The following is a 27,988-nucleotide window of genomic DNA, read 5'->3' as shown; positions in this document are numbered from 1 at the left end:
CAGGCCCGGACTTGCGTCCCTCATTCACTCAGAAGGCTCGGGAGCCTAAAGGGTGAATAGTTGGTAGATGCTTGAGAAAGGGCTTGAGCAATGGTTCTCAGGGCTCGCTTGTATGTGATCGTCCACATAACACAATAGATACAACTTATTCTGACCTGGTCATAAATGTAAATAAGGGTCTGTGCTGTCCTTGCTGGTCTGTTTTCCATACCTAATATTCCTTTGAAGTATGCACATCTGGAGCAACAAGCTTATCTATTTACCAAGGTCTTCTGGCACCTGTGAGTCTGTCTTGCATGCTGAGAAAAGGGAACTTTGGAGGGTTTCACAAACCTGCTAAAAATAAACACCTTCTTGGCTTTGTTTTGCTCATGCTATAAAATGTTGTAAAACCTTGAATAAAGCTGGCACTGCTTGGACATCATCCACTGTGTCCCTCCTGTCCCCATCTCTTTACTTTTCTTTTATTTTCCTCATCCCCTTATCCTCAGGATCCTGATCATGTTGTCGCAGTGCGCGCAACATAATAAAAAAGAAAACACAGAACATGTGCCTCCAGTCACAAGAACAGTCAAGGAAAGACTAAGGCAGGGAAAAAAACAGACATGAAAATTATTCCCATTCTCAGCTCCAAGGTTCCTTCATTGTGCCAATTTTGCTTATTAGTTTGCATTGTTTGCACTTCCTTCTTCTATGATTTCCTGCAGGATAATATTTTTGAAGCAGTTGTAAAGCTTCAGAGTTAGTTTCCATTCCTTCCATCTTCTTCAATCTCTTCTGGAATTCATTTTTCCAATGCCCTTTTTATAGTAGTGACATGCTGACTTTACATTAGAGGACTCCCTCATATGTGTAGAGGGCTCCAGATAATGATTTGTTCTTTTTGTGAATAATTCTGAGAAGTTAACACTGAGGTCTTAAATTTCTTTTTGTCTTTTTCTGCCTCCATAATTTTCTAAAACTGAGTTACTGCTGTTGCCAATACCAAAGAGACTGTCCTTACAATCTAACTACTTTTTCCCTTACTCATGCTTGAGTTCTGGGCAAAAAGGCTATCACAAAAGTAAAGAAAACCAAAGAATTTTTCTAATCTGCCCCTAAATCCATCTTTGTAAATTTAGATAATGCCTTAGCAAACTACTGGTGAAAATCAGTGAGGATTCATCTAGCTTCTGGGGGCAGCATTGTACTTTCTTCCAGTTCACCTTCTGCAGAAAGGCTTCAAGGATTGCCATCATCAGTCCCTTGCAATGAGTTTCCAAGGCTCCGTGAGCAGCCTGAGTTGTGGGAAGAGGTAAACAGGAGACTTCCTGACATGGCACTTCCTGGTGATGGGAGTTATTTGGTCCCTGTCATGAGCTGAATTGTGTCCCCCAAAAATATATGTTGAAGTCCTAACCCATGACACCTATGAATGTGATCTTTTTTGGAATTGGGGTTTTTGCACATATCATCAAACAAAAGGTAGGCTTTAATTCAAGATGACTGATGTCCTTTTAAGAAGTGGCAAACACCATGTGAAAACAGGAATGCATAGGATAAACACTATGTGAGGACAGAGGCAAAAATTGGAATGATACAGCTATAAGCCAAGAGTGCCACAGGTGGAGAGCCACTACCAGAAGGTAAGAAAAGGTAAGAAAGGACTTTACTCAGAGCCTCTGAGGGAGCATGACCCTGCTGGCACGTTTATTTCAGACTTCTAGCCCTTTAAACTATGAGAGAATAATTTACTATTTTATGCCACCTAGTTTGTGGTACTTTGTTACAGCATCCCTAGGAAACTAATATAGCCACATTGTGCTTATTCCATTAGTTGAGCAAAATCATCCAGAAGCAAGTTTATGAAGCAGCTAGGATACATCCTCATGCCTAAGGCTATAGATTGAAAACACTCTGTGGAGGACCTCAGCAAAATTTTACAGATCTTTCTAGAACACTGAAAAAGAGCTCTTAAGATAGTAATATCAGCTAGTAAAAGTACAATTCCAGTCTTGCCAGTAGTTCTGAGTAACTTTTAAGAGGCACTTGAGTCTTTGGTGCTCCAAGAGTGTAGGGTTGATTTTCTTCATGTTGAGATGAAAAATAAGGAGGTTTAAAAGGCTTTGTAGTGGGAAGCCTGGGTGGCTTAGTGGTTGAGCCCAACCCTTTGGCTTGGGGTGTGATCCCAGGGTCCAGGATGGGGTCCCGCATTGAGCTACCTGCATGGAGCCTGATTCTCCCTCTGCCTGTGCCTCTGTCTCTCTCTTTCTGTGTCTCTCATGAAAAATAAACAAAATCTTTAAAAAATAAAATAAAAGGCATTGTAGTTTCCATTCCCATTTTGCCATTTAGTAGCCTGTCTGCTTTTTAAATTCTTTTTCTTGCAATCCAACATCTTCATTCTTTTTTAAATTTAAATTCAATTAGCCAACATATAGTACATCATGAGTTTCAGATGTAGTTTTCAAGTGTACTTTTAAAAATATTTTATTTATTTCTTCATGAGAGACCCACAGAGACAGGCAGAGACATAGGCAGAGGGAGAAGCAGGCTCCCTGTGGGGAGCCTGATGTGGGACCTGACCCCAGGATCCCAGGATCATGACCTGAGCCAAAGGCAGACGCTCAACCACTGAGCCACCCAGCCCCCCCCCGCCCAGTGTACTTTTTAAAATTTACTTTAATTCAATTTGCCAACATATAGTATAACACCCAGTGCTCATCACATCATATGCCCTCCTTAAGGCCCATCACCCAGTTATCCGATCCCCCCTCCCACCTCCCCTTCAGCAATCCTCAGTTTGTATCCCAGAGTTGAGTCTCTCATGGTTTGTCTCCCTCTCTGATTTATTCCCTGCATTTATTTTCTGCATTATTTCTTATATTCTGCATATGAGTGAAACCATATGATAATTGTCTTTCTCCAAATGACTTATTTCACTTAGTATAATACCCTCCAGTTCCATCCACATCAATGTAAATAGTAGGTATTCATCCTTTCTGATGACTGAGTAGTATTCCATTCTGTATATATACCACATCTTCTTTATCCATTCATCTATCGAAGGACATCTCATCTTCCATGGTTTGGCTATTGTAGATATTGCTGCTAGGAACAATGAAGTGCAGGTACCCCTTCATTTTACTAATCTGTATCTTTGGGGTAAATAGTAGTGCAATTTCTGAGCCATAGGGTAGCTCTATTTTTAACTTTTTGAGGAACCTCCATACTGTTTTCCAGAGTGGCTGTGTCAGCTTGCATTTCCACCAGTAGTGTATGAGGATTCCCCTTTCTCTGCATCCTCACCAACATCTGTCATTTCCTGACTTCTTCATTTTAGCCATTCTGACTGATGTGAGGTAATATCTCATTGTGATTTTTATGTGTATTTCCCTGATGTCCAGTGATGTTGCTTATTTTTGTATGTGTCTGTTGATCATTTTGTATGTCTTCTTTGGAGAAATATCTGTTCATGTCTTCTGCACATTTCTTGACTGGATTGTTTGTTTTTCAGGGGTTGAGTTTGATAAGTTCTTTATAGATCCTGGACACTAGACCTTTATCTGATATGTCACTTGCAAATATCTTCTCCCATTCTGTAGGATACCTTTTAGTTTTGTTGACTGTTTCCTTTGCTGTACAGAAGCTTTTTATCTTGATGAAGTCAAAATAGTTCATTTTTGCTTTTGTTTACCTTGCCTTTAGAGTCATGTCTTGCAAGAAGTTGCTGCAGCTGAAATCAAAGAGGTTGCTGCCTGTGTTCTCCTCTAGAATTTTGATGAATTCCTGTCTCACATTTAGGTCTTTCATCCATTTTTTAAAAGATTTTTTCTATTTAGTCATGAGAGACACACAGAGAGAGGCAGAGACATAGGCAGAGAGAGAAGCAGGCTCTCTATGGGAAGCCTGATGTGGGACTTGATCCCAGAACCCCAGGACCACGACCTGAACCAAAGGCAGATGTTCAACGACTGAGCCACTCAGGTACCCTGGTCTTTCATCCATTTTGAGTTTATCTTTGTGTATGCTGTAAGAGAATGGTATAGTTTCATTCTTCTGCATGTGGATGTCCAATTTTCCCAGCATCACTTATTGAAGAGACTGTCCTTTTTCTATTGGATACTCTTTTTTTTTTTTTTTTAAACCACCAATCTTTTTTTTATTTATTTTTTTTCACCAATCTTTTTTTTATTTTTTTTTTTAATTTTTTTTTTTTTTTTTTTTTTTTTTATGATAGTCACAGAGAGAGAGAGAGAGAGAGGCAGAGACACAGGCAGATGGAGAAGCAGGCTCCATGCACCGGGAGCCCGACGTGGGATTCGATCCCGGGTCTCCAGGATCGCGCCCTGGGCCAAAGACAGGCGCTACACCGCTGCGCCACCCAGGGATCCCTCTATTGGATACTCTTTCCTGCTTTGTCAAAGATTAGCTGACCACAGAGATGAGGATCCATTTCTAGTTTCTCCACCCTGTTCCATTGATCTATGTGTCTGTTTTTGTGCCAGTACCATGCTGTCTTGATGATCACAATTTTGTAATATAGCTTGAAGTCAGGCATTGTGATTCCCCCAGCTTTAGTTTTCTTTTTAACATTCCTCTGGCTATTTGGGGTCTTTTCTAATTTCATACAAATTTTAGGAGTATTTTTTCCAGCCCTGTGAAAAATGTTGATAGTATTTTGATAGGGATTGCATTGAATGCAATACCTCCATTCTAAGACACAATCTCTTAACCAAATTCTCAATGACTCCTTGCTTTTTACTTTTGTTTCTATTTCCCTAACTATATTTTGTATGTTTGGTTATCTGAGAATCTCAGAGGTAAAGTTAAGACTTGGAAAGCCCATATTAGGACCTTTGAATAAAGCTAGCACTTCTCCTCCTTCCAAAAGAAAGTCATCTCTGGGTCCTGTATCTATTGGGAACCATCCATTCAAGAAGTCATTATCCCCCTTATTCCAAGTCCCAGATTGAAGCCTGGAATGGTAAAACAAACAAACCAACCACCCCCCCCAAAAAAACAAAAAACAAAAACAAAACCAGAGGGAGCAGAGGGGGTAGAAGGAGCAACAGTGGGGAAGCATTGAGATCCTAGAGAAAGAAAAGGAGCTTTCACTTTCTTAATCTTTTCCTCCAGTATATTAATTCATTGCTTATGGCTATCCAATTCATTCTTGAGTTTATTTCTTGAGAAGTAGTCATTTCAATAATACATTTGCTCAAGTGGAGCTTTTCTAAAGTTTCCTGTAAGTATAGTCATTTTTCTACCTCAAAAAAGCCTTCCTCTGGCCATTGCAATATAGGGTACTCAAGTATCCCCATCCCAAACATGACAGAGTGAAATCAGCCAACACCCTGGGTTTCTCATATTTTTCTACCATTGGAGTTAATGCTGAACTAGATGGGAACTTAAAGCACCTATTACTTATTTTACTAAATAGTAACTCAAATTTTGCTATAGGGGTTTGGAATTTTCCCCCAGGAACCCAATTAAACTTAGCCAAAATGATTAAAGGGAGACTACTTAGCAAACAGTCAGAGTCTTACCCGATCAAAGGCAGCCACAAGTTCTTTGACAAAGTCATCTAGAAGAAGGGCTCTTTCAAGGAATCCTATCCTCATTCCTAAATTATTGTGGGGGGAGGGGAAGCAAGCCAAAGAGAAACATCAATTCATATAGAATTAACAGATTTTATCATTGAGCAAAGTAAAAACCTTGAATGCATGCAGGAAGCCAGCAAATGGCTACAAAGTTTAGTGGATTTTCAGCCACATTTATATAGAATTAAAACCATAGATGCTATACATCATCCAACTTTTGGCGAACAGTGAACTGATTTTTAATTTACATCACTTATTACATTGAGCTTAGTCTGAAGTCTTATTTTTAATAATTCTTTAGGCTTACTCTGGCGTTCTGTACTTTCATAATTCTTTATTCGGCATATTCTGACTTTGTTTTTCATAATTCCTACAGTTGCTCCTGACAGTGTGCCCAATATATATAATTAACCACATTTTTAAACATTCATTAGCAAGATTAAATTCAGTTTTCCACAAAACATGTATTTTTAATGGCTACATGATACTCTATCATATGGCCTTGCCAAAATATATTTTAATGCCATTTTCCTCTTTTGGTATTTATATGATTTAAAATATTTTCCCATTGTAAACAACACCATGACAAATATCCTTATCCATAAAACATGATGCAAATTTCTAATATTTTCTTTAGGTTATCTTTAAGTGAATAGTCATGAAATGAATATTTTTAAGCTTCAGTAAATATTAATACACCATAAGGAAAACCATACTAATTTATGCTCCCAGACAATGAATTAGAGGGCTTATCCTACCAAAGATATGTGTATCTTCATGTTGCAGAAAAGGAAAAGACTGGTAAGCTTTTTTTTTTAATTCAGTTAGCCAACATATAGTACATTATTAGTTTCAGATGTAGAGTTCAGTTATTCATCAGTTGCATATAACACCCAGTGCTCATCACATCATGTGCCTTCCTTAATGCCCATCACCCAGTTACCCCATCCCCCCACCCGCCTCCCCTCCAGCAACCCTCAGTTTGTTTCCTATAGTTAAGAATATCTCATGGCTTGTCTCCCTCTCTGATTTCTTTCCATTAAGTTCTCTCCTTCCCCTATATCTTCTATTTCTTATATTCCACACATGAGTGAAACTATATGTAAGTCTTTCACTGATTGACATATTTCGCTCATCATAATACCCTCCAGTTCCATCTACGACAATGTAAATGGTAAGTAGTCATCTGTTCTGATGGCTGAGTACTATTCCATACATATTCCACATCTTCTTTATTCATTCATCTGTCGGTGAACATCATGACTCTTTCAATAGTTTGTTGGTTTTTTTTAAAGATTATATTTATTTATTTGAGAGAGAGAGAGAGAGCACAAGTAGAGAGAGCAGCAGGCAGAGGGAGAGGGAGAATCAGGCTCCCTGCTGAGCCGGGAGCCCAATGCGGGGCTCTATCCCAGGACCTCGGGATCATGATCTGAGCCAAAGGCAGACACTTAACTGACCGAGCCACACAGGTGTCCCAACTCTCTCAATAGTTTGGCTATTGTGGACATTGTTGCTATAAACTTTGGGATGCAGGTGCCCCTTCAGATCAATGTATTTGTATCTCTGTGGTAAATACGTAGTAGTGCAATTGCTGGGTCATAGGGTAGCTCTATTTTTAACTTCTTGAGGAAACTCCATACTGTTTTCTAGAGTGGCTGTGGCTGGTAAGCTTTTGATAGGAAAGAATGAGGTCCTACTGCAACTAATGCAACTGAAAGTGTTTGGTATATACCTCTAATTTGAAATAGTCTATTTGAACATAATAATTTAATATGGGCAAGTTATCGGCTATAATTGATAATTAAATATAAAATGCCTAAAAGAATGGCAATTAGGGGATCACATGGTATAGGCTCATATGATTTGGGTCTGGCAAGCTGACAAACCATAGTACTTGAGATTGTTGGAAATGATTCAATGAGTTGGCTTTTATTTGGGGGGGGTGTTAAAATTCTTTCTAAGCTTTAAATTTTTCATTAAAACATTTAAGTAATACATGTTAATGTTACAAAATTCAAAAAGCACAAAAAGGTATACCATAAAAAGTTATGTACACTATGCCTGTTCTTTCAGTCACCCAATTCTCCTGCCCTAAGTCAGGTTTCTTCTTTGTTCTCCCAATGACATTCTGGGCATTTACAAAAATAAATTTTTCCTTTATATATTTCTCTTTTGTTTTCCCACACAAAAGGTACCATATAATACATACTATTCTGTACCCTGCTTCTTTTACATCAGGATTTAGCTCGGATGTCATGCTATATGAGTATATAAATAGCTTATCTATATATGTAAGCATGTATTTATTACTGAGCATATATTTGTTCAGTACCTACTTGTGTCAGACCTATTCTACACACTGAGATACAGCAATGAACTAAACACAGAAAAATCTCAACCCTCTTGGGACTTATATCACAGGGTGGAGAAACAGAAAAACGAGATAATATTAAAAATATATATATATTCAGCCAGCCTAGCTGAATGTGCCCTTGATCACTTACAGGCAACTGCATGAAGAAGGTGGTCTGTCAGTCAGACTGACAAGCCAAGGCCCGTGCAGGCCAAAGCACAAAGAGCGGTCCTGCTCAGCAAATAGGAAATGAGGCCTGAAGACATTCAGGATCAGGACACAGATACAAAGCACAGAGAGGACTCACTGCCCTCCTCCACTGACCCTCTCTGCCTCTTGTAAAACAAAAATACCACCAGAAAGATAAATACCTGCTCACTGACAGGATCCTAGGCCAGGATGTCTCCACCTGAGCAGGGAGATGGAAAAAGCCTGCACTCTAGGGTAGGAATTGGATCCAAGGACCTCTTTGAAATTTGTCTGTCCTAGTGGCCCACCCCTTAAGGAGGCTAAAGATCAGACTGAGAGTGGGGGACCAGAGGGCACCAGTCACCATAAGTCTTCCACCAAGGCTGTTCCCCAAGAAGTGGCAAGAGGTGGGGTATGAGGCTCACAAAAGAGACAAACTACAGGTCCCTACAGCAAGGCAGATTGGACTAGCTCCCTTGGCCCTTGAGGGAAGAGCCACAGTGAGACTGACTTGGGCTACAAGGGACAGAGTACTTTCTAAGGATAAGGTACAGAAAGGGCTATCCCAGGAAGAAGTAGCTCTCTGTCATACTGAGGTTATTACCTAAGCAGACAGGTGTGGAGGGGCCTCTGGCATTCAGCAAGAGGTTGAACCCCAGAACCCCTGGGGGCCCTGTGGACCCTAAAATACTCTGATCCTCCCACTTTTTGGAGGACAAACCCTGCCCAGTCCTGTCTGGCCTGGTCAGGTGGTTCAGAAGCACCCCAGGGACCAACAGCCCTTTCCTGAGGTTTCAAAAAGGAGCAGCATTAGCATTGATTAGTGCTCTAATTGGCATTTTATTTTTTTTAATTTTTTTATGATAGTCACACACACACAGAGAGAGAGAGAGAGAGAGAGAGAGAGAGGCAGAGGGAGAAGCAGGCTCCATGCCCTGCGAGCCCGACGTGGGATTTGATCCCAGGTCTCCAGGATCGCACCCTGGGCCAAAGGCAGGCACTAAACCACTGCGCCACCCAGGGATCCCTCTAATTGGCATTTTAATTGCCAGTCTCACTCTCTTCTTTTAGGCTTTATAGTGAATACCTGGTGCCTAATCCTCTCCTATTCCTACCACCCCTCTTCTCCCTGGAGATCAGCTCAAAGTTGTGCCTCATCTTCCCTTCACCCACCACCGCCCACATCCCCCAACAAAGCCTGGAGGCCTGGATGAGCTTCTCCATGGCATCTGCATTGCACTTTCTCTCCCTCCCCCTGCCAGTGAGCTCAGGAAATTGGTTTTAATCCACCAGCTCTAGTTGCTTAGCAACAGAAAAGCCTGATCCTAGCAACCAGAAGCCACAAAGATGCTGCAAAAAGAAGGGGTTGTCTGAACCCTGCTCAGCTCCTGACTGCTGGCCTCCCTGATGTTTTTCTCATCGAATAGAGACACCCTTCCTTTCTCAGATGCCAGGTCTTGAAAGGCTGATCTCTGGGGCAGCTGCCTTGACCTCACCCCCCCCCCATTTTTCCTGCCTGGAGCCTCCCTGAATCCCACCTCCAAGCCCAGCAGAAAACAGCCCATGATCACAGTAGGGTGGCTCTAGGAAGTGCCCTCACCTTCCAGTGACCAGTGACAGAGATCACTGGCTACATAGATTCCTCCAGGCTGGCCTGGTGGGTGGGAGTGGGGTGGGCCAGGCTCCTTTGACTCAGGGTGAGAGCAATTCCTGCCCTGGGTGTAGGGGGCTGTGCACTGTAATCCCAGCCCACCTGAGTCTGAGGGGAGACAAGGGACCATACACAATAACTCCCTACTTCTAGAGGTCAGAAAACTGAGAGTCAGATGGGCTCAGATCCGCACAACATTTCAGTGACAGTTGGGTCTGAACCAATGCCAGAGCACAAGGCTCCCCAACACAGTCAGCATCCGTGAGACTGCCAGGCTACTGTGCAGCACACCAGGCTTCTGCTTCCCCTCCTCAAAAGACAGTGAGGACAGGGTTGTCCACCATGAAGAAGAAGAAGCCTTCTGCCCTCCTGCTTTTTGGGATGGCCTCAGCTCAGGGTGATGATCAGTACAGATTTTCCATTTGACAAGCTGCTTTCCTAGAATGTTTTAACATAATAAGAGTTCAGGAGCATCCCCCAGGAGAGAGAGGACTGATCAGAATTCTGACTCTGTGAGTGGGGGCTAACTGGTATCTTAATCTCAGATCTCACTGGACTTCACAGGAGATACACATGCATGCATTCCTCTACCCCTTCTGTAGGGCCTCAAGCTCTAACAGCAGGGCTGTCCCCTAGAGATAAACCATGGAAAGTGGGGGCTGTGGGAAACTGGCATCGGACAAGGGACCCCCATCCCCATTTTTCACCCTGAGCCAGGCCTCTAGGCAGGGACAAGCCTTCCCCTGGGCAACTTCTACCTTCCCCCCCTTCTTGCTTCTCTCCCTCCCTTTCCCCCTTTCTCTCTCCCAAGAAAAGGGCTTCTGGCTTCCATTGCCTGGCAACCAGACTGCCACAGGCTGAGAAGAGCAGCACAGATGCTGCCTAATGAGGGGGCTGAAACAAGGGGCAAAATCTTTGTCTCTCGTCCTAAGCCTCTGCCAGCACTGCCTCTGGTGCTCACAAATTACACATTTTCTTAAATTTGTGATGGCTGTGCTCTATAATGAAAAGCCTTCCAAAGTCGGACAGATAACCCCATTTGGATAAATACCTCCTTAATCCACCGTTTTTCTATTTCATGTTTAAAACCTTTTGTTATGGAAAATTTCAAGCCTACACACAAGTAGAATAGCATAATGAGCCCTCTTGTGCACACCACCCAGCATCAACAATTATTAACTCCAAGCCATATTGTCACATCATTGTATCTGCAAGCGTTCAGTATGTGGCTTTGGAACATTAGGATTATCTTTTTAACATAACTACAGTGTTATTTTTTTATTTTTTATTTTTTACAGTGTTATTTTAAAATAATTAACGATAAACCCATAATATCATCAAATACCCTATCAGTGTTCAAACGTTCAAATGTATCATCAATATCATGAAGGATTGGTCTTTTTTTTAACAGTTTATTTGGGTCAGGATCTAAATAAAATCTATACATCAATCTACACATTCCACTTTCTGAATATTGTAGGGGAGGAAAAACTTTTCTTCTACTCTCTTAAACTCAGTGAGGTACGTAAATTAAGCCTATAAAACACAGACTAACAGGAGGGGAAAACCAGGGTTTATTTCCATGTGCAACCTCCATATACATGGCAAAAACTGAGTGATCATAACTCAAAGGAGTGATTGGAGTTTGGTGCTTATATGCCATCTTACTAGGTGAAGGCTAGGGGAGAAAGGCACTTGCTGGAAAACAAATGCCTTTTTAGAAAGATAAATGAGTTTTCAGGAGAACAAACAGTTGATAGGAAGATTTGTGATAGTGTTTGTCTCTACACATGTGAATGGTCTTTCTGTCTCCTTCAGAGCCAAAAGATTCTCCTGGAGAAGAGATTTCAGGTAGATTTTATTCACAGTCTACCTTCTGGGTGTAGATGGCCTGAGAAGGAATTTATGGCTGCCTCATTTCCCAGAAGTTGCTGCTTTTAGCCAAATAAGGGAAGCCCCAAGAAGGATTTCACCCCTGTTATCTGTTGAATCTCACGTGTCTTTAGCTAAAAATAATCTTTATACCAACTCTAGGATTCCAAGTGGGTCCCCACAATATTCCAACATAAGAAGGAACTTAAATTACCCTGGAAACAAACTATTGACCCCTAAGCTCTTCCTAGACTTCCTATGAGCTCTGCCCTGAGCTGTGTGAGGCTTCCTTAAGATGAGGAGACTGAGGTTCAAAGTGGTGAAATGAAGAGCTCAATGTCACCCAGCTAATGAGGCACAGATCCAGGTCAATAACTCATGTCAAGCAGTCCAAACTCCTAACTGTATGTGTCTTGACAACCATACTCTGCCACCCCCACCTGTCCTGCCTCCAAAGAGGTAAGAGAAGCTTTAGGAAGGAGTCAGGGAAGGCCTCCCCTGACCACCTCTTAATCCAAGTACTACCCAGGATCTGTGAAAGACCCATGCAATCCCACCTCCTCTGACTGCACTGGCCCATTTCCTTTCTCCCAAGTATCTGCCATTGGGTACATGTGCCTCAGTCTCCCACTCACTCAAAAGCTCCTGAGTGCAAGGACCTTGGCTCTGGATATTGGTGACCTGCCCCAGCTGAGGACTCACCCAGAGGCATTTGGAAGGTCCTCCCCAAAGGGAGGGCCTACCTACTGACTGCCTGAGTCAGAGACCTTCTGGAGGATAGGTGTGCTAGAAATACAGTGAGTCTTTGGGAGAAGAGATCCTGGACCCCAGGAAGGAGCAGCCATCAGATACTGCAGAGTGAAAGTGGTCCCTCTTGTCCTCAGAGAAGGCAAGGCAGTGTCCAGGGAGCAGCCTGGGCCCAGGCACCCTGAGAACAGGGGCCTTTGGCCTCACCCCTCCCTCTTATAAACCATTTACCCTCTGAAAGCATCAGGGAGTCTTCATCTGCACAGCAAAGATACTGTTGGGCTGTCTTGTGGTTGTAGGAGCCCTCAGCTTGGAGCAATGAAATGTGCTCTGGCTGGTAAACCTTGATGGCAGGTCTGCGTCTCTGCTCTTTCACTTTGCTGCTCAGTGACCCTGGGCAGGCAATTTCCTCCCTGTTGGTCTTTATTTCCTTATCTATACAATGAAGGGATTAGACCAGATGATCTCTAGGGGCCCACTAGCCTCCACATTCCTGTGATCGCCAGGAAAGGGAAACCCACAACACTCCTTGGTAAATGGCTACTGTTCTTAATTATCTTTACAGTCAGGAAGGTCTTCCTGTCTGTTTCCTACTGTCTCTGAGCCTTGGCTCCTCTGGGAAGGCCCAGGTCTGGATAAGCATCTTGACTGTCCTGGAAGTACCTGGGTGGGCAACAGGCATTCTCATGGAATAGAATGCACAACTCAAGTCACAATGGTGGGAGAGTGGGGTCTGGAGCCCTGCAGTCCCTGCTCCCAACCCCAGACGTGTTCAGGAGGCAGCCATGTTCAGACATCATGGAGATGAATAACTGTGACACTGATTGCCTTGCCCTCCATGTAGCCCAACCTCTCCATTTTCTAGATAAGGAAAGAAAGACTTGTCAAAGCTCACAGAGATCTAGGGCAGAAAGGAGCTTGGAGTGGGGAAGAGCTGGGGACCTCCTCAGGAGGTATCTTTCCTGGTGAGGGGTGGAGATGGTGAGGAAGAGAGCCAGTCCCCAAGGAGCAGAGTTGTGGCATAAACGAAAACCAGTTTGTGAAACCCACCATCAGTGAGCTCCTGGGGGAACATGCATACACCCACACCCACACCCACACACCACAGGAGAAGAGGTCATAAACATGTCTGACTACCAAGCAGCTGAGCTGGGGCTCTAACTTGACCACCCCACCAGGAGCCACTGAATCTCCCAGCTATTTCATTTATTCAACAAATGGTGACTAAGTTACTGGGACCAAACTGTGAACAAGTGGGACATGGTCCCTGCCCTCTCAGAGTTTCCAACATAGCTAGGCAGGCAAGTGCTCAAGAGGAGATTCCAACCCAGGGAACTAGTCCCAGGCTCAAGGAAGCCAGGAGCTGTGGGAACCCACCAGAGCCCATCTCAGGGGCTCAGGGGCTATAGGCACTGTGCTATAGGCACTCCCTGGCTGTGTTCATTTCTAGAAAAGTCAGTTCTGGTTGGCTGGGAAGGTAGCCATGGAGAGAAACTGATCTCCCTTCTTTAGATCAGGCAGGCAGACTAAAGGATGTGGATGACCCTCTGGAACTTTTTGTTATCTCAGTAGGAACTGGACAACTTCTGGGACTTGGAGGAGAGGTAGGGCCTCCTTCTTCAGGTAGGGGCTCTCGAAGTAATGGGTTGGGGCCCCAGAGCTCACTGTTGAGTCTTCCAAGTAGAAGTTACATATGAACTGGGACCCCTTTCTCTTTAGTGGTTGTGGTGATGTGAAGTGTGGGTTGTGGGGACTCAAAAAGCGTCAAAAGTTAAATTATTGTGAAAAAGAAATTTGCCCTTGCTCATTCTCAAGTCGTTTCCCTCTTCAAACCTGTGCCTGTGATTCAGTTCCCATTGATCCTGACAATTAATACGAAGGGCACTGAGCAAAGGTGCCCCTTTTTTCCACTCCTGCTGCTCTTCTATTTGTGTGGAGGGAAGTGTCACAGGAAGCAAAGGGGGGGGGAGTTTGGAAAGTGTCCTGTGGATTCTATATTTACTGAGCTCAGTGACATGTAGAGATGTTTAAGTGAAATTTTCATGGAAAAAATAAGGAAATGCCTTGTTTTAGCTGCTTGGTCATTCCTATTATTTGGTTTCTGGGTCTTTCTGTTTTCAGGCTGTTTTGTAAGTGCTGAGTTGTTACGGATCTGTATATTTTCCTGGAGCAGAAAAGGGAGGGCTCTCTTTTCCTTTGGGCCTCTCCTACGCCAGACTTTCCATCAATGTGTAGGTGCTCTCTTTTTGCCATTGTCCCTGGTGTGGGGCCTGTGTGTATCAAAAACAGTGGGCTTCCAGTCCTTTGGGCCCAGGATTCCACTTCCCTGTATTCCCTCATACTGAGCCCCAACCCTGTCCTCAGTCAGTGGGGGAGAAAACACAGGTGTGCTGCATCCAGCCCCTTCTTTTTTAGAGTTGGGAAGTGAGACCCAGAGAACACAGGCCTCTTGCCCTTGTTCCAGAAGACACAAGGCAACTACTTATGAATTATAAAGGTAAGATTCAGTATTTGAAGAAGAGACAATGGAATGCTAATCTTCCATTATTATTCACTCAGCATATTTTTTTTGGTTGCTTGGCATATGGCAGTCACATTCCAGGTGCAGGATACAACAATGAAAAAAATAGATGTTATCTTCTGCCCAAATGAATCTTACATTCTAATAGAAGAAAACAAACACTAAATAAATCAATAGGAATATATAATATGTTGTTGGATACATAGTGTGGGCATTTGTCTTTTATATTTGGCCATTAATGAATGCCTCTTTGAGGAAGTGACATTTGAGAAAGAACTTGAAGAAAGTCAGGGAACAATCCATAAGATAATCTAGGGGAAGATGTTCAGGTACAAAAAACAATTATAATTCCCTGAGACATGTTTGAAGAACAAGAAGACCAATGTTCCTGTAATGAGTGTGAGATAGTTAGAATATTAAGAGATGATGGCAGAGAATTGCTGAGTCTGATTATACACAGCCCTACAGGCCATGATAAGGAAGTTGGCTTTTATTCAGTGAAGTGAGAAGCCATTGCATTTTCAGGAGAGAAACAAAAGTACATCATCTATTCATTAACTGTGCCAAGTACGAACTGTTTGCAGGCAAGGATAGAAGCAAGGAGACAGGTCAGAATTTTATTGCCATGAGACTTCTTGTTGATTCTCCCCTGCCATTATAGATAAACTTGGCAACTTCCATTTCTGGATAATTCAGTCCTCTTCATTTTTGTTGGCATCTAGGGCAGTTCTGGAGCTTATATTAGATTCCAAGTACTGTGCTCTTTCTATTGCCCCACATAGCCTTTCATTGTCATACCAATAAGGATAGAAAAAACGATGGAGGGCAGCCCGGGTGGCTCAGCGGTTTAGCGCCACCTTCAGCCCAGGGCATGATCCTGGAGACACTGGATGGAGTCCCATGTCAGGCTCTCTGCATGGAGCCTGCTTCTCTCTCTGCCTCTCTCTCTCTCTCTCATGAATAAATAAAATCTTTAAAAAAAGAATAAATTATGTAAAAAGGCAACACTGAAGGATTGGCTCTTGAGGTTGTAGGAATAATACTAATAAGAAAAACAGAGGTAAATAACAGGGCAAAGCCTGTAAAAAAATAGTGGTAATTTTTATTACTCTTTGCTGAGAGATGCTGGATTTGCTGATCAGTAACCATTTCTAGAGACCTATTATAGATAAATGATAGTGTTAAAAATATTTTAAGAATGCATCTTTAGGTATTTGGAAGTTCTGCCCAGGAACCCAAAGATTCCCTGGCACCTTACTTCTTGTAGTTTAACATTGGAAATTGGGAAGATCCAAAAGTAAGAGTCACATATAGATTTTAGCCTAATGTTCAGAGTTAGTCTTTGCTTATGGAAAGAAGGTAGAATTCCACAATGGCTAGTAACAAAGACTCTCTCCCTGACCCAATTTTTAGTCAGGTTCCTCCAAAACCTCTTTCCAACTAGGCCTCAACCTTTGAACTTCCATGTCCATCTTTGCATTGCCCAATTTTATCAGAAATCCTCATAAGTTGGTTTAACGAGAATCCCCATACTCAATTTATGATCATTCTTGACATCTGATTAAATTCTTTATATCTTACTCTTGGTATTTAATCACATTGGCCTCCCTTCAGCAAGAATCCTATCAAATCAGAATCCTCCCTTACCTCTGATGCTTCCTCATAGTAATTTTCTGCCCACTGACTCCCATCGCCATTAAAACAGGCACTTGAATAAAGTCTGCCTTACCATTTTTAATGGTGTCAGAATAATTTTTTGACATTAATGTGAAAGACAAATGCACTAGACAAGTAAAGGGATTTTTTTATTCAGGCTATTGCAATAAGGAAAACTTATCATTTCTGTGGAAGAATGTCTCAAAGAAAAGGAAGGGGGCCTGAGTTTTATAGAGGCAGATAAACAAGGGAGCCATGAGGTAAGGTGGACAGCAAATTTTATTTAAGTTAAGAAGCAGAATGGGAATACATGAGGGTAGAGTGACCTTTTGTGGTTAGCCATTTCTCAGAACACAAAAGAGTAGGGATTTCTCAACCAACTCTAATCTCCAAGAGCACAAGGCTCAGATATAGTTAAACATTGTCACTAGTTTTCTTTTATCATCTTGATTTAGGAAAAGAATTTTCAGACCACACTATTGTCTAGAGCTTTTGAGATGATACTATGGAGTACACATATGCTAGCATATGCATTAATGTGTTTCTGGAAGAGTACACAAGAAACTGTTGTCAGTTTCTTTACCTTCGAGGAGAAAAACTGGGGAGCAGGATGGTGAAGGAAAACATTTCTTTTTATCCTTCTATTTTGTTTGAATTTTCTGGACATATGCATGTATTTATTTTATTATTAAAATATTATCTTTGGGGATGCCTGGGTGGCTCAGCAGTTGAGCATCTGTCTTTGGCTCAGGGCGTGATCCCAGAGTCTGGGATCAAGTCCCACACCAGGCTTCCTGCAAAAAGCCTACTTCTCCCTCTGCCTATGTCTCTGCCTCTCTCTCTCTCTCTCTCTCTCTGTGTGTGTGTGTGTGTGTGTGTGTGTGTGTGTGTGTCTCATGAGTAAATAAACAAATCCTTTTAAAAAACACTATCTTTGAGTGGCTGGGAAGATGGCAGACGTTAGCATGCCCAACTAAAGCAGCTGACCATCTTTCAAAATAAGAAGAGGGTCCTGCTTGGAGAAACTAACAAGGAGAAGCTCTCATGATACTACAAAAATATTGCTCTGGGATTCAAGATGCCATTGACAAGAAATGCCCCTTTCCTAATAATGTCTCCATCCAAGGGCAGATTCTATCTTGTGTGGTGATCAAAGTGAAGATACACAGGACCATTGTCATCTGCCAAGATTACCTCCACTACATCCAAAAGTACAACTGCTTCAAAAAATGCCATAAGAACATGTCCTTGCACCTGTCCCCCTGCTTCAGGGATGTCAACATTGGCAACGTTGTCACAGTGGGTGAGTGCCAGCCCTTGAGAGAGATTGTGTGTTTCAATATGCTCAAGGTCACCAAGACTACTGGCACCAAAAAGCAGCTCCAGAGTTCTGAGACCTGACATCTGCCCACACTTCCAAACAAAATAAAGTTATTTTCCCTGTCAAAAAAATACTGTTATTGGAATTTTTTAAGAAGGCAAGGTAAACAAATAGCTTAAGTATTTTATTCGTTTGCAACTAAGCTTGTTAACACTATATAATGAAAATGTACAAAGAATAATGTTGCAGTTTTTGGTTAGATTTAAGTCAAAGACATTCATTAATAAGGAATCTTTGAATATGAATATTCCGAAATTTCTCTAAGCCATCTGATCAGAACTGTCTCTGAATATTACCTTACTTTGGAAGGTACTGGCATACATTTGAATTAAACTCAGAATTTTTCAAAATAAGCCCTAATTAATAAAACTATTCTATATTCAAACTAAAACAATTTTAATAGAACTTTCCTTTCCAGAAACAATAATAAAGGAAACAGGACATTTTGTAAAATGTGGTCCTGAACAAGTCACAGTAAAAAATAAATGTATACTTAAACTTCCACCTCCTCAAAACAGAGGCTACTTTCTGTTCCACAGCCTTGGAAACAAGGTGAAGAACATTCTGTAAGCAACTTTGGGCAGGGGGTTGCCAAAACAAAGCTCAAGCAGTTGAACATGGTCACTTTTTAAAAAGAATTTGGGGGAGCCTGACCAAAGGATCCAAATTCTGTTTTTAATAACCGATACAAAGATGAAGTGGCTCCTCACAAGTAGCAGCGCCATCAGGGGCTGGCCCCGCCCCTTGCTCACCTATGTTGCGCTCCCAAGCAAACTCTGATGCTCCTGCTTCAGGGCAGACTTTTTCCTTTTTTTTTTTTTTTTCAGACTTTTTCTTTTTAGAGGTTCAGTGTCCAGGGAGCTCTCTGTGTGAATGAGGTGAGCACAGACTCCACGTGGGTATTTTAAGGCTTGGAGTCAAAGTATTTTTCAACACAGCTAGGCAGTCCATGTGTCAAATGGCCTGTCTCCAGTTTGTCCTAATTCCTCACCACGCATTTGTAGACCTAGGACCACAGACCTTTGCTATGTCATCATAATCACATCTAATGTCCATCCTAACTTATGATTCATATTCTGTACCTGGAAACAGTCCCTGTATTTAACAATAATACCTACACATAAAACAATCCACCTTATATGGATTACAAAACTTATATGGTCACAAAACATTAATGATCTTCTGTAGACCAAGCAAATATTTTTAACCATAATTGTCGTGCATCAAATTCACAGCCAGAATCCCCAAGATCAAAAAAATTTGCACAATACAAATAATAACTTAAAATACACACACATATATATACACACACTCTCACACACACTTCTTACAGAACTGTGCTTGGGGAAACTCCATTTGTTGAGTGCCACTGAGAGCATATTTTACTAAACTGCTGCTCCAGGTATTTTTGTTTGGAAAATCTATCACAGTAGGGCACAGCTGTTTTTTGGATGAGGAGAAAAGAAAGATATGCTTGTGGCAACCAGAAAGTTTTAAGGTCTTTCAAGTTGTATAAAATGGACCTGCAGAAACGTTTAAGTGTTCCAGGATGCAAAGTTGGAGCTGAAATGTGATAACAAACCAGTTGCAAAAGGTGTATAGCAGCCATCTCTTGAGGTCAAACCTGGTACCCAGATATGCAAGAAAGCTTCAGGACATGTAGCTTGTTGGCCTTGTCCCATATCGTCGCATAATCTGATCATGTGTGAGTTTCACAAAAGATTCATATTGTTCTGCTAGTTTGGTATTGAGGATTTGCTCATACTTCTCCTGAATTTTATCTTCACAGTCTTTTAAGGGACGCTCACATATTATTCCAATTTTTCGGAGGGTAAAGGTGAGCTGGTCCTTCTTCATCCAGGAGGAACCTGGAGAACTAGGTGCTGTGAGTGCTGAGGAATGAAGCTGACTTCTGAAGTACAAGCTTCACTCTGATTAAGAACAACTTCTAAATGTCTCCACCTCTGATAACGACCATATTCTTGTTTTATGTTCTGAAAGATTTGTTCCGGGGTCAGAAGGCGCCCCTCGCTGCCGGGCGGGGCGCGCTGCGGCAGAGCCGGCGGCGGGGGCTGCGTCTGGAGCAGCGGCGGCGGCTCTGCGTCCCGGGGCCTGAGACCCAGAGTGGGGCCCGGCAGGGGGGCGCAGCGCCGCCGCTTTGGGGAACTGGGGCTCAGCAGCGCCGCCTCGAACTCCATGGGCCGCTTCAACGTCCCCCCACACGCCATGCCGCCGCCGGGCCGGGGACCGGGAGCAGACGCGGAGGCAGCCGCGGCCCAACCTCTGGCTCCTCAGCGGGGCTCCTGTTATTGGAAGTTTATCTGGGCATTGAATTATAGTTCTTTTGTTTCTCCTTCGTATTTTTCTGCATTTCAAAACCCAACAAATAGTTTTTAAAGAATAATATATGCAAAATTTCCTGCAAGTTTGGTCTACTAAAAGCAGCCCCATGGGGAAAAAGAATTTCAGGTGGAATTATTTGTATTGCCCTAGAGGTTGGTTCCTGGATGCTTTTTCTCTTTTTGCTTAAGTGAAGGGGCAAAAAATTATTAAGGTGTCAGGTTTCTCAAGTTTTTTCTCTCCCTCAAGGAAGTAAAAAGATGGAATCTTTCCAGTTTATCAGCCTCATTCAGGAGACTAATATCCTACCAAGTGAATTCTTAGACATTTTGCAATGCAGAAATAGAAAAATAAACTGAGGAAGACAGTATATCAAAGGTGGGCAAACAAGATGAAGTATGTAAAGAGAGAAGCAAAACTAACCTACATTATAAAGAACCAGAAGATACTGGGGAGAAAGGGGGGGGTGGAAACAAGAATATTTGAAGGCATCTTTGCAGATGAGAGGCCCCAGACATGTTAGGGTGGGGCGTGCAAGAAAATTGAAGAGGGCAGCCCAGGTGGCTCAATGGTTTAGCCCTGCCTTCAGCCCAGGGCATGATTCTGGAGACCCGGGATCGAGTCCCACATCAGGCTCCCTGCATGGAGCCTGCTTCTCCCTCTGTCTGTGTCTCTGCCTCTCTCTCTGTGTGTGTCTCTCATGAATGAATAAATAAAATCTTTTTAAAAAAAGAAAATTGAAAATAAAAAATAAAAAAATAAAAAAAAATAAAAAAAAGAAAATTGAAAAGAGAGAGGATATATAAAGTATTGATGAAATGTCCACAATAGCCAAAATATGGGAAGAGCCCAGATATCCATCGACAAAAGATTGAATAAAGATGTGAGATAAATATATATATATATATATATATATATATATATATATATATATATACACACACACACAATGGAATATTAGCCATCAAAAAAAGAATGAAATCTTGCCATTTGCAAAGAGGTGGATGGAACTAGAGGGTTCTATGCTAAGTGAAATAAGTGAGAGAAAGATACCATATGACTTCACTCATATGTGGAATTTAGGAAACAAAACAGATGAACATAGGGGAAGGGAAGAAAAAAATAAGATAAAAACAGAGAAGGAGGCAAACCATGAGACTCTTAACTATAGGAAACAAATAGGGTTGCTGGAGGGGAGGCGGGTGGGGAGATGGGGTAATTGGGTGATGGGCATTAAGGATGCACTTGATGGAACGAGCACTGGGTGTTATATGCAACTGATAAATCACTAAATTCTACCCCAAAAACTAATAATACACTATATGTTAAGTAAATTGAATTTAAATCTAATTTTTAAAAAGTGTTGCTGGCATGTATAAATTGGATTCTATTTCATATTCTGAAAGGGACATAAGATAAAAATGTAAAATATTTTTAAATTATTTAAGATCTTTTGAATATCTTCCTTGAATACAACTCCTTGAAACAGTTGGACCCACATGGGTGCAGTATTTATAATGATTACCTTTCGGGGGCTTTTCCATGATAATGGAACTATAGAGTCATATTCAACATGACCTAAATCTAAACATACCTTAAGTCTGAGCCAAGAAATGTACATTTCTGGCATTCAGATTGTTTGAAAAATCACACAAAGAAATCAAGATGAACTTGGCATCAGCTGCGATGGTGTTTGAAATATTCTTTCAAAGGGAGAGGGATATGATAGCTGAATTCTTTCCCTTAGAATCACTGGGTGCAGTGACCTTCAAGAGATAGTATTTCATTTTTTTTAAAGATCATATCCATTTTATTTAATTGGAGTTCAATTTGTCAACATATAGTATAACACATGGTGCTTATCCGGTCCAGTGTCCCCCACAGTGCCCATCACCCAGTTACCCCATCCCCCCGCCCACCTCCCCTTCCACTACCCCTTGTTCATTTTCCAGAGTTAGGATTCTCTCATGTTCGTTCTGTCACCCTCTCTGATATTTCCCACTCATTTTCTCTCCTTTCCCTTTTAATCCCTTTTACTATTTTTTATATTCCCCGAATGAATGAAACCATATAATGTTTGTCCTTCTCCGATTGACTTACTTCACTCAGCATAATACCCTCCATCCAGTTCTATCCACGTTGAAGCAAATCGTGGGTATTCTTCATTTCTAATGGCTGAGTAATATTCCATTGTATATATAGACCACATCTTCTTTATCCATTCATCTTTTGATAGACACCGAGGCTCCTTCCACAGTTTGGCTATTGCAGACATTGCTGCTGTAAACATTGGGGTGCAGGAAGAGAGTATTTCAAATGGGAAATTGGAACTGTACCAGCTGAGCAGTTTCTAAATAAAATTTCCTGTGGTAAATCCCAAGGGAAGGTTGTCACATAGAGCTGTAGGTATATATGTGTTCTCTAACACAATTTTTTTTTACCTTTTGTTTTTTTTAAATGTAAAACTTGTGTTTTTGTAAATGAAAATGTTCGTGTAATGTAAATGTAAAAGTTTTCTGTAGAAAAGTTGCAGTAATAGTACAAGGAATTCCCATATACCTTACGCTGTTTTTGTTGCTATTGTTAAATCACTTGAGAATAAATTATAGATGTCAAGGCCTTTTATTTCTAAATACTTAATTAAGATGCAAATTTTTAAAATAAAGTTCAATTGCTTCCAGATAGGCAAGGCACATACATGAGCAATTTACTAGAGGTAGGAATATCTAGCACACACCAGATTTGAAGGTGACTCAGGATTTTGCTGAGGTGATAAAGTGGGTCCCAAAGAAGGAAGACACACCATGAAACATGCAAAGAAATGTTAGAGAAATGGAATGTTTAGATTTCCTTAAGTTTTCCTTTCCATGTATGGCCTCTGTTTTTTCCAAAGTTACTTTCTCTATTGATTTTGGTCCTCTTTCGTATTATTTATATTCATATTTCCTCAAATGCGTAATGATCCATGGTTCACTACTTGTACTTAAGATTTGAATACTAGGAAGCTGATTAGAGGTTCTGTGCACGTGGATGGGATTTAGAGATTAATTTACTCTGTAGGTGTTCTGATTGCTCTACTTTGGGGAGCAACTCCCCATGTCAACATCTTTTAGTCTTTTTCTGTTGGAGTGATCAGATTCCTCACAAAGAGCCATTCAATTTTTCCCCTGTAGTAAATCTAAATGGCAATAATCTCAGAGACTGGGATTAGGTGGGTATCAATATTGAGTATGTAAACTTTCATAAAATTAATTTTATGATTTTAAATATAGTACTTCTCACTTCAGTTGTGCTGGGGTTCCCTGCTCCAGAAATTGTTTTACCTCCTCTGAAGAATGAATCTCCAATCTTTAGCCAAGTTGGAAGAAAGGAAGTTGACTGGCTGTGCTCAGTGGGGTGGGAATCCAGAAATTTAACTAATTTTAGATAAAATTTAGACAATCAACCATTGCTTTTTATCATCATCTTCATTCTCATACTCAGGAATACTCAGTGCTGCCAATTCCTGACCCTTTTGGGGGTTTCTCAGGGTGAATTGGATTACTTTTAAGTTTTCTCCATTACTTGGGATTCAGCTGTCTCAGGTATGCAAAGTCAGTTTCATTGTTTCCTTCTTCCAAAATTATGTTGCTGTTATTTGTCTCCTTCTCTCTAGAATGTAGTAGACTTACACCTTCATAATATCCCATTGCTGTCATTTTTGTGAGTTTTCTGGAATATTTGGTCCACCTTCTCTGAAATTTCCAGATTCTATCATTTTTCAATCATTCTGAGTGACATCTGTTCCCTTTCAAGACTTACTAGAACTGGGGATTTATGGCATAAGTGCATATAACTTGGAGCTAAAGTGTAGAAGGAATTATGGAGGGGAGAAGAAGTGTAGACATCTCTCCAGTGGGAGACTTGGGATTGAACAGAATGTACTACATTCATTAGGGTCATTTTCAACCTCTTTAAAATTTTGGTTCATTATCTACACCAGCACCTTCAGAACTATATTTAGTTGCATTCTCTATACATTCTCCATGAGTTAATTAGTGTATACCATACCTAGCCTGAGGCAGTTTCTAATGTGCCCAGTCATAAGGCTGCTGGAGGAGGGGGTGGGGAAATCCTGACAGGGTAGGGAAAGAAAACTCTGATATCAGTGATTACTCATTAAGCACAGATAAACACAGACAGAATATCAAAATGAACCCAATCACCCAACTTCAGCAATCATCACATCATGGCCAATCTTGCTTATTCCACATCTCCACTAATCCTTCATATCATCACTGCCCCACTCCAATGTTCAGAATATTTTGAAGCAAATTCCAGACATATAATTTTACCGGTAAAAATTTTGGTATGTACTTCTAAAAAGCAAGGATTCTCCTTTTTAAGCATAACCACAATACTATCATCAAACATACATCTCAAAATCAACAAAAATTAGAGTAACTTTAAAAGGTAAGCTATGAGCTAGAAAAAAGGCTTCATTCATCGTTGAATAGAATTTAGAACAGTGTCATTGTATGATCCTGACCTTCCAGGAACATTCGAGAAGAACTACTCATTTAAGGAAGCATGTTTTTTCTTTTTTAAAAATTTTTATTGAAATTCATTAGTTAGCATATGTACAAGTTTCAAGTGTACAATATAGTGATTCAACACTTCCATACAATGCCCACTGCCCACCACAAGTGTACTACTTAACCTCCATCACCTGTTTAAAACCCACCCACCTCCTTCTGGTAACCATCAGTTTGTTCTCTATAGTTAAGCGTCTGTTTCTTGGTTTGCCTCTGTCTTCTTTTCCTTATGCTCATTTGGTTTGTTTCTGAAATTCCAAATATGAGTGAATCATATGACATTTGTTTCTCTGACTAACTTATTTCACTTAGCATAATACTCTCTAGCTCCAACCACATGATTGCAAATGGCAGGATTTCATCCTTTTTAATGGCTCAGTAATATTCCATTGTATGTATGTATGTATGTATGCACTTATATACATACATATTACCTCTTTATCCATTCAGCAGTTGATGGACATTTAGACTGTTCCTGTAATTTGGCTATTGTGGATAATGCTGCTATAAACATCACTGTACATGTATCCATTCAAATTAGTATTTTTGTATTCTTTAGGTAAATACCCAGTAGTGCATTTGCTGGCTTATAGGGTAATTCTATTTTTAACTTTTTGGGAAAACTACATATTGTGTTCCAGAGTGGCCACATCAGTTTGCATTCCCACCAACATGCAAAAGGTTTCCCTTTTTTCCACATCTTCACTGACATTTGTATCTTGTGTTGTTGATTTTGGCCATTCTGACAGGTGTGAGGTGATAATTCTTGGTAGTTTTTTTTATTTTTATTTCCCTGATGGTAAGTGATATTGAGCATCTTTTCATGTGTCTCTTGACCACCTTCATGTCTTCTTTGGGAAAATGCCTATTCATGCTTTCTGCCCATTTTTAAATTAGATCATTCATTTTTGTGGGTGTTGCATTTTCTAAGTTCTTTATATATTTTGGAGACTAGCCCTTTATCAGATATGTCATTTGCAAATATCTTTCCCCATTCTGTAGGTTGCCTTTTGATTTTGTTGATTATTTCCTTCACTGTGCAGAACATTTTTATTTGGGTAAAGTCCCAATAGTTTATTTTTGCTTTTGTTTCCCTTGCCTCAGGAAACATATCTAAAAAGTTGCTATGGCCAATGTCAAAAAGGTTACTGCCTGTGTTCTCCTCTAGGATTTTAATGATTCCCTGTCTTACATTTAGGTCTTTAATCCATTTTGTATTTATTTTTGTGTATGATGTAGGAAAGTGGTACAGTTTCATTCTTTTACATGTTGCTGCCTAGTTTTCCCAACACCATTTGTTGAAGAGATTTTTTTCCCATTGAATATTCCTTCTTGCTTTGTTGAGGATTAATTGACCATATAGTTGTGGGTTTATATCTGAGTTTTCTATCTGTTCCATTGAAGTATGTGTCTAGTTTTCTGCCAGTACCATACTGTTTTGATCATGACAGCTTTGTAATATAACTTAAAATCTGGAATTGTTTTGCCTCAAGCTTTGCTTTTCTTTTTCAAGATTCCTTTGTATATTCAGAGTCTTTATGGTTCCATACAAATTTTAGGATTGTTAGTTCTACCTCTGTGAAAAATGCTGTGGGTGTTTTGATAGGGATTATATTAAATGCAATTAGGTGTAGTGGATCGCTTAGAGTAATATAGACATTTTTACCATATTTGCTCTTCCAATCAATGATTATGGAATGTCTTTCCATTTCTTTCTGTCATCTTCAATTTCTTACATCTGCATTCTATAGTTTTCAGAGTACAGGTCTTTTACCTCTTTGGTTATGTTTATTCCTAGGTATCTTAGGGGTTTTGGTGCAATTATAAATGGGATTGATTCCTTGATTTCTATTTCTGCTGCTTCATTATTGTTTACAGAAATGCAACAGATTTCTGTAGGTTGATTTTGTGTCCTGCAACTTTACTGAATTCATTTATCAGTTCTAGCAATTTTTTGGCATAGTCTTTTGGGTTTTCTGTATAAGAATATCATTTCGGGCAGCCTGGAGGGCTCAGTGGTTTAGCGCTGCCTTTGGCCAAGGGTGTGATCCCAGAGTTCCGGGATTGAGTCCCACGTTGGGCTCCCTGCATGGAGCTTGCTTCTCCCTCTGACTGTGTCTCTGCCTCTCTCTCTCTCTCTCTCTCTCTCTCTCTAATAAATAAATAAATAAAATCTTTAAAGAAAAAGAGTATCATGTCTTCTGCAAATAGTGACAGTTTTACTTCTTCCTCGCTGATTTGGATTCCTTTTATTTCTTTTTGTTGTCTGATTGGTGGCTAGGCCTTCCAGTACTATGTTAAATAACAGCGCTAAGAGTGGATATCCCTGTCTTGTTCCTGACCGTAGAGGAGAAGCTCTCAGCCTTTCCCCATTGAGGATGATATTAGCTGTGGGTTTTCTGTGGATGGCCATTATTATGTTGAGGTATGTTCCCTCTAACTCTGTTGAGGGTTTTTATTATAAATTGATGTTGTATTTTGTCAAATGCTTTTTTCTGCATCTATTGAATGGATCTTGTGGTTCTTTTATTAAAATGTGGTGTATCATGTTGATAGATTTGCAATTATTGAACCCCCTTGCAACCCAGGAATAAATTCCACTTGATAGTGGTGAATGATTCTTTTAATGTATAGTTGGATTAAGTTTGCTAGTATTTTATTAAGAATTTTTGCATCCATGTTCATCAGGGATATTGCCCTGGACTTCTCTTTCTTTTTTATTTAATTTTTAAATTAAATTTCAATTTGCCAACATATAGTATAACACCCAGTGCTCATCACATCATGTACCCTCCTTAATGCCCATCACCCAGTTACCCCATCCCCCTGGCCAACCTCCCCTTCAGCAACCCTCAGTTTGTTTCCCAGAGTTAAAAGTCTCTCACAGTTTGTCTTCCTCTCTGATTTTCCCCCATTTACATCAACGTGAATGAAACTGAAGGGTATAATGCTAAGTGAAATAAGTCAATCAAAGAAAGACAATTATATGGTTTTACTCATATGTGGAATATAAGGAGGAATAATGCAAGGGATCATAAGGGAAGGAGAGGGAACTGAATGAGTTCTATTTCTTAGTGGAGTCTTTATCTGGTTTTGGTATCAAGGTAGTGCTGACATCA

The 27,988-nt window shown here is 40.8% G+C and overlaps 2 pseudogenes; both read right to left on the bottom strand.

Moving 5' to 3' along the window:
* The window catches only part of LOC119868305, a 31,381-nt pseudogene extending 14,772 nt beyond the window's left edge, over positions 1-16,609 (bottom strand).
* Positions 16,610-18,770: 2,161 nt separating this feature from the next.
* LOC491963 lies at positions 18,771-20,183 on the bottom strand (annotated as a pseudogene).
* Positions 20,184-27,988: the final 7,805 nt, after the last annotated feature.

This window comes from Canis lupus, chromosome X (genome assembly GCF_011100685.1).
Source record: "Canis lupus familiaris isolate Mischka breed German Shepherd chromosome X, alternate assembly UU_Cfam_GSD_1.0, whole genome shotgun sequence".
NCBI lineage: Eukaryota > Metazoa > Chordata > Mammalia > Carnivora > Canidae > Canis > Canis lupus.
Note: the sequence above shows the minus strand (reverse complement) of the source record. Positions and strands in the feature narration are given on the sequence as shown.